Source organism: Acanthaster planci, linkage group LG15 (assembly GCF_054643075.1).
Source record: "Acanthaster planci isolate LZ-2023a linkage group LG15, COTS_SCS, whole genome shotgun sequence".
NCBI lineage: Eukaryota > Metazoa > Echinodermata > Asteroidea > Valvatida > Acanthasteridae > Acanthaster > Acanthaster planci.
This window is the reverse complement of record NC_141791.1, coordinates 8,802,674-8,809,932: the sequence shown is the minus strand read 5'-3', so window position 1 is coordinate 8,809,932 and position 7,259 is coordinate 8,802,674.

The following is a 7,259-nucleotide window of genomic DNA, read 5'->3' as shown; positions in this document are numbered from 1 at the left end:
ACGGGTTCTCTGCTCACGCAAAGAAGGTTCCATATGTCCAATGTTTAAGGATATAAAAATCGTCCAGGTCTTACAATCGTTGTGCCATCTGAAAGGGCATATTCTCTTCTATCGATTCATGCAGGTTTGATATGCATATTTTCTTTATTTTGCGAATTATTTCCAAAAGATACTGGGAGTTTGTGTACAACTGCGTGATATTTTTGCGTAAATCTGAGTCTCATCCACTACACGGGATTTCTGCTCACGCAAAGAAGGTTCCATATGTCCGATGTTTAAGGATATAAAAATCGTCCAGATCTTACAATCGTTGTGCCATCTGAAAGGGCATATTCTCTTCTATCGATTCATGCAGGTTGGATATATGCATATTTGCTCTCGTTTTGGATATATATGCAAAGAAATGCAGGAGTGTGTTTTAGCTGCTTGATTTTTTGCGTAAATCTGAGTGTCTTTCCCCTACACGGGTTCTTTGCTCACGCAAAGAAGGCTCCATATATCCGATGTTTAAGAATCTAAACTTTTTCCAGATCTGACTATCGATGTGTCATCTTAAAGGGCATGTTCTTTTTAATCGATTCATGCAGGTTTGATGTGCATATTTGCTTTAGTTTGGTCTTTGGTGCAAAATAAAGCAGGAGTTTTTTCAGCTGCTTGATTTTTTGCGTAATTCTGAGTATCTTTCAACAACGCAGGTTCTCTGCTCACGCAAGGAAGGTTACGTATATCCGATGTTTAAGGATCTAACTATTTTCAAGATCTGCCAACCGTGGTGTCATCTGATAGGGCATATTCCTACAGGTTTAATATGCATATTTGCTTTAGTTGCGGATATATCCGCCAAAAGAAAGCGGGAGTTTTTGTTCAGCTGCTTGATTTTTTTCGTAAATCTGAGTCTAATCCACTACACGGGTTCTCTGCTCCACGCAAAGAAGGTTCCATATGTCCCAATGTTTAAGGCTATAAAAATCGTCTACATCTGACAAATCGTTGTGCCATCTGAAAGTTCAAATTATCTTCTATTGATTCATGCAGGTTTTATATGCATATTTGCTCTAGTTTGGGAGATATCTGCAAAACAACGCAGGAGTTTGTGTTCAACTGCTTGATTTTTTTGCGTAAATCTCAGTCTCATCCACTACACGGGATTTCTGCTCACGCAAAGACGGTTCCATATGTCCGATGTTTAAGGATATAAAAATCGTCCAGATCTTACAATCGTTGTGCCATCTAAAAAGTCATATTATCTTCTATCGATTCATGCAGGTTGGATATGCATATTTGCTCTCGTTTCGGATAAATATGCAAAGAAAGGCAGGAGTGTGTTTCAGCTGCTTGATTTTTTGCGTAAATCTGAGTGTCCTTTCCCTACAACGGGTTCTCTGCTCACGCAAAGAAGATTCCATATGTCCAATGTTTAAGGATATAAAAATCGTCCAGGTCTTACAATCGTTGTGCCATCTGAAAGGGCATATTCTCTTCTATCGATTCATGCAGGTTTGATGGGCATATTTGCTTTAGTTTGGTCTTTGGTGCAAAATAAAGCAGGAGTTTTTTCAGCTGCTTGATTTTTTGCGTAATTCTGAGTATCTTTCAACAACGCAGGTTCTCTGCTCACGCAAGGAAGGTTACGTATATCCGATGTTTAAGGATCTAACTATTTTCAAGATCTGCCAACCGTGGTGTCATCTGATAGGGCATATTCCTACAGGTTTAATATGCATATTTGCTTTAGTTGCGGATATATCCGCAAAAGAAAGCGGGAGTTTTTGTTCAGCTGCTTGATTTTTTTTCGTAAATCTGAGTCTAATCCACTACACGGGTTCTCTGCTCACGCAAAGAAGGTTCCATATGTCCAATGTTTAAGGCTATAAAAATCGTCTACATCTGACAATCGTTGTGCCATCTGAAAGTTCAAATTATCTTCTATTGATTCATGCAGGTTTTTATATGCATATTTGCTCTAGTTTGGGAGATATCTGCAAAACAACGCAGGAGTTTGTGTTCAACTGCTTGATTTTTTTGCGTAAATCTCAGTCTCATCCACTACACGGGATTTCTGCTCACGCAAAGACGGTTCCATATGTCTGATGTTTAAGGATATAAAAATCGTCCAGATCTTACAATCGTTGTGCCATCTGAAAGGGCATATTCTCTCTTTTATCGATTCATGCAGGTTGGATATGCATATTTGCTCTCGTTTCGGATAAATATGCAAAGAAAGGCAGGAGTGTGTTTCAGCTGCTTGATTTTTTGCGTAAATCTGAGTGTCTTTCCCCTACACGGGTTCTCTGCTCACGCAAAGAAGGTTCCATATGTCCAATGTTTAAGGATATAAAAATCGTCCAGGTCTTACAATCGTTGTGCCATCTGAAAGGGCATATTCTCTTCTATCGATTCATGCAGGTTTGATGTGCATATTTTCTTTATTTTGCGAATTATTTCCAAAAGATACTGGGAGTTTGTGTACAACTGCGTGATATTTTTGCGTAAATCTGAGTCTCATCCACTACACGGGATTTCTGCTCACGCAAAGAAGGTTCCATATGTCCGATGTTTAAGGATATAAAAATCGTCCAGATCTTACAATCGTTGTGCCATCTGAAAGGGCATATTCTCTTCTATCGATTCATGCAGGTTGGATATATGCATATTTGCTCTCGTTTTGGATATATATGCAAAGAAATGCAGGAGTGTGTTTTAGCTGCTTGATTTTTTGCGTAAATCTGAGTGTCTTTCCCCTACACGGGTTCTTTGCTCACGCAAAGAAGGCTCCATATATCCGATGTTTAAGAATCTAAACTTTTTCCAGATCTGACTATCGATGTGTCATCTTAAAGGGCATGTTCTTTTTAATCGATTCATGCAGGTTTGATGTGCATATTTGCTTTAGTTTGGTCTTTGGTGCAAAATAAAGCAGGAGTTTTTTCAGCTGCTTGATTTTTTGCGTAATTCTGAGTATCTTTCAACAACGCAGGTTCTCTGCTCACGCAAGGAAGGTTACGTATATCCGATGTTTAAGGATCTAACTATTTTCAAGATCTGCCAACCGTGGTGTCATCTGATAGGGCATATTGCTACAGGTTTAATATGCATATTTTGCTTTAGTTGCGGATATATCCGCAAAAGAAAGCGGGAGTTTTTGTTCAGCTGCTTGATTTTTTTCGTAAATCTGAGTCTAATCCACTACACGGGTTCTCTGCTCACGCAAAGAAGGTTCCATATGTCCAATGTTTAAGGCTATAAAAATCGTCTACATCTGACAATCGTTGTGCCATCTGAAAGTTCAAATTATCTTCTATTGATTCATGCAGGTTTTATATGCATATTTGCTCTAGTTTGGGAGATATCTGCAAAACGATGCAGGAGTTTGTGTTCAACTGCTTGATTTTTTTGCGTAAATCTCAGTCTCATCCACTACACGGGATTTCTGCTCACGCAAAAAAGGTTCCATATATCCGATTTTTAAGGCTATAAAAATCGTCCAGATCTTACAATCGTTGTGCCATCTGAAAGTTCAAATTATCTTCTATCGATTCATGCAGGTTGGATATGCATATTTGCTCTCGTTTCGGATAAATATGCAAAGAAAGGCAGGAGTGTGTTTCAGCTGCTTGATTTTTTGCGTAAATCTGAGTGTCTTTCCCCTACACGGGTTCTCTGCTCACGCAAAGAAGGTTCCATATGTCCAATGTTTAAGGATATAAAAATCGTCCAGATCTGACAATTGTTGTGCCATCTGAAAGGGCATATTCTCATGTATCGATTCATGCAAGTTTGATATGCATATTTTCTTTATTTTGCGAATTATTTCCAAAAGATACTGGGAGTTTGTGTACAACTGCGTGATATTTTTGCGTAAATCTGAGTCTCATCCCCTACACGGCATTCCTGCTCACTCAAAGAAGGTTTCATATGTCCGATGTTTAAGGATATAAAAATCATCCAGATCTTACAATCGTTGTAGCCATCTGAAAGGGCATATTCTCTTCTATCGATTCATGCAGGTTGGATATATGCATATTTGCTCTCGTTTTGGATATATATGCAAAGAAATGCAGGAGTGTGTTTTAGCTGCTTGATTTTTTGCGTAAATCTGAGTGTCTTTCCCCTACACGGGTTCTTTGCTCACGCAAAGAAGGCTCCATATATCCGATGTTTAAGAATCTAAACTTTTTCCAGATCTGACTATCGATGTGTCATCTTAAAGGGCATGTTCTTTTTAATCGATTCATGCAGGTTTGATGTGCATATTTGCTTTAGTTTTGTCTTTGGTGCAAAATAAAGCAGGAGTTTTTTCAGCTGCTTGATTTTTTGCGTAATTCTGAGTATCTTTCAACAACGCAGGTTCTCTGCTCACGCAAGGAAGGTTACGTATATCCGATGTTTAAGGATCTAACTATTTTCAAGATCTGCCAACCGTGGTGTCATCTGATAGGGCATATTGCTACAGGTTTAATATGCATATTTGCTTTAGTTGCGGATATATCCGCAAAAGAAAGCGGGAGTTTTTGTTCAGCTGCTTGATTTTTTTCGTAAATCTGAGTCTAATCCACTACACGGGTTCTCTGCTCACGCAAAGAAGGTTCCATATGTCCAATGTTTAAGGCTATAAAAATCGTCTACATCTGACAATCGTTGTGCCATCTGAAAGTTCAAATTATCTTCTATTGATTCATGCAGGTTTTATATGCATATTTGCTCTAGTTTGGGAGATATCTGCAAAACAACGCAGGAGTTTGTGTTCAACTGCTTGATTTTTTTGCGTAAATCTCAGTCTCATCCACTACACGGCTTCTCTGCTCACGCAAGAAGGTTCCATATATCCGATGTTTAAGGATATAAAAATCGTCCAGATATTACAATCGTTGTGCCATCTGAAAGGGCATATTCTCTTCTATCGATTCATGCAGGTTGGATATGCATATTTGCTCTCGTTTCGGATAAATATGCAAAGAAAGGCAGGAGTGTGTTTCAGCTGCTTGATTTTTTGCGTAAATCTGAGTGTCTTTCCCCTACACGGGTTCTCTGCTCACGCAAAGAAGATTCCATATGTCCAATGTTTAAGGATATAAAAATCGTCCAGGTCTTACAATCGTTGTGCCATCTGAAAGGGCATATTCTCTTCTATCGATTCATGCAGGTTTGATGGGCATATTTGCTTTAGTTTGGTCTTTGGTGCAAAATAAAGCAGGAGTTTTTTCAGCTGCTTGATTTTTTGCGTAATTCTGAGTATCTTTCAACAACGCAGGTTCTCTGCTCACGCAAGTAAGGTTACGTATATCCGATGTTTAAGGATCTAACTATTTTCAAGATCTGCCAACCGTGGTGTCATCTGATAGGGCATATTGCTACAGGTTTAATATGCATATTTGCTTTAGTTGCGGATATATCCGCAAAAGAAAGCGGGAGTTTTGTTCAGCTGCTTGATTTTTTTCGTAAATCTGAGTCTAATCACTACACGGGTTCTCTGCTCACGCAAGAAGGTTCCATATGTCCAATGTTTAAGGCTATAAAAATCGTCTACATCTGACAATCGTTGTGCCATCTGAAAGTTCAAATTATCTTCTATTGATTCATGCAGGTTTTATATGCATATTTGCTCTAGTTTGGGAGATATCTGAAAAACAACGCAGGAGTTTGTGTTCAACTGCTTGATTTTTTTGCGTAAATCTCAGTCTCATCCACTACACGGGATTTCTGCTCACGCAAAGACGGTTCCATATGTCTGATGTTTAAGGATATAAAAATCGTCCAGATCTTACAATCGTTGTGCCATCTGAAAGGGCATATTCTCTCTTTTATCGATTCATGCAGGTTGGATATGCATATTTGCTCTCGTTTCGGATAAATATGCAAAGAAAGGCAGGAGTGTGTTTCAGCTGCTTGATTTTTTGCGTAAATCTGAGTGTCTTTCCCCTACACGGGTTCTCTGCTCACGCAAAGAAGGTTCCATATGTCCAATGTTTAAGGATATAAAAATCGTCCAGGTCTAACTATCGATGTGTCATCTTAAAGGGCATATTCTCATGTATCGATTCATGCAAGTTTGATATGCATATTTTCTTTATTTTGCGAATTATTTCCAAAAGATACTGGAGTTTGTGTACAACTGCGTGATATTTTTGCGTAAATCTGAGTCTCATCCACTACACGGGATTTCTGCTCACGCAAAGAAGGTTCCATATGTCCGATGTTTAAGGATATAAAAATCGTCCAGATCTTACAATCGTTGTGCCATCTGAAAGGGCATATTCTCTTCTATCGATTCATGCAGGTTGGATATGCATATTTGCTCTCGTTTTGGATATATATGCAAAGAAATGCAGGAGTGTGTTTTAGCTGCTTGATTTTTTGCGTAAATCTGAGTGTCTTTCCCCTACACGGGTTCTTTGCTCACGCAAAGAAGGCTCCATATATCCGATGTTTAAGAATCTAAACTTTTTCCAGATCTGACTATCGATGTGTCATCTTAAAGGGCATGTTCTTTTTAATCGATTCATGCAGGTTTGATGTGCATATTTGCTTTAGTTTTGTCTTTGGTGCAAAATAAAGCAGGAGTTTTTTCAGCTGCTTGATTTTTTGCGTAATTCTGAGTATCTTTCAACAACGCAGGTTCTCTGCTCACGCAAGGAAGGTTACGTATATCCGATGTTTAAGGATCTAACTATTTTCAAGATCTGCCAACCGTGGTGTCATCTGATAGGGCATATTGCTACAGGTTTAATATGCATATTTGCTTTAGTTGCGGATATATCCGCAAAAGAAAGCGGGAGTTTTTGTTCAGCTGCTTGATTTTTTTTCGTAAATCTGAGTCTAATCCACTACACGGGTTCTCTGCTCACGCAAAGAAGGTTCCATATGTCCAATGTTTAAGGCTATAAAAATCGTCTACATCTGACAATCGTTGTGCCATCTGAAAGTTCAAATTATCTTCTATTGATTCATGCAGGTTTTATATGCATATTTGCTCTAGTTTGGGAGATATCTGCAAAACAACGCAGGAGTTTGTGTTCAACTGCTTAATTTTTTTTGCGTAAATCTCAGTCTCATCCACTACACGGGATTTCTGCTCACGCAAAGACGGTTCCATATGTCCGATGTTTAAGGATATAAAAATCGTCCAGATCTTACAATCGTTGTGCCATCTGAAAGGGCATATTCTCTTCTATCGATTCATGCAGGTTGGATATGCATATTTGCTCTCGTTTCGGATAAATATGCAAAGAAAGGCAGGAGTGTGTTTCAGCTGCTTGATT